Raw genomic sequence first — 495 nt, 5'->3', positions numbered from 1 at the left:
GCTTGGGGGTTTCTGTGGCATCGTGGAAAGCAGGGCTGAGGCAGAAAGAGAAGTAATATGCCTGAGTGCTCATAGGCTTGTTTGTCTTTTATACATACATACATACATACATACATATATATACATATATATAACAGTTTATTTTTACATCATTTTGTGCCTTTTCCCATCTCAGTTGTAATCCCCCGACGCTTCCCAGCACCAAGTCACCCGTGTGCCATCGCCATAGTCCGTGCACTTCTCTCCCCCACCATTTTTTATCCCGTTCTCCCTCCACCCCGCTAAACCGTCTCTAGTATATAGCTGTTATTTTCTCGCCTGGTCCGCTACACTCCTGCTATGAGCGAAACCATCCGGTGTTTTCCTTTCCTTCTGGCTTATTTCACTAAGCATGGTCTCCTCCAGCTGCATCCATGTTGGTAGGCTTATCTTTTTTTTTTTTTTTTTAAAGATTTTATTTATTTGTGCATACAGAACTGGGGTACAGGCCAGAGG

General features: G+C 43.6%; 1 protein-coding gene across 1 annotated transcript in view; it reads left to right on the top strand.

The window, feature by feature from the left end:
* The window catches only part of LRP11 (low density lipoprotein receptor-related protein 11), a 37,627-nt gene that overhangs the window by 31,605 nt on the left and 5,527 nt on the right, over window positions 1-495 (top strand). The gene's annotated exons all lie outside the window — the stretch shown is intronic.

Source organism: Condylura cristata, unplaced genomic scaffold, assembly GCF_000260355.1.
Source record: "Condylura cristata isolate star-nosed mole 26May11 unplaced genomic scaffold, ConCri1.0 scaffold00001, whole genome shotgun sequence".
NCBI lineage: Eukaryota > Metazoa > Chordata > Mammalia > Eulipotyphla > Talpidae > Condylura > Condylura cristata.
Note: the sequence above shows the minus strand (reverse complement) of the source record. Positions and strands in the feature narration are given on the sequence as shown.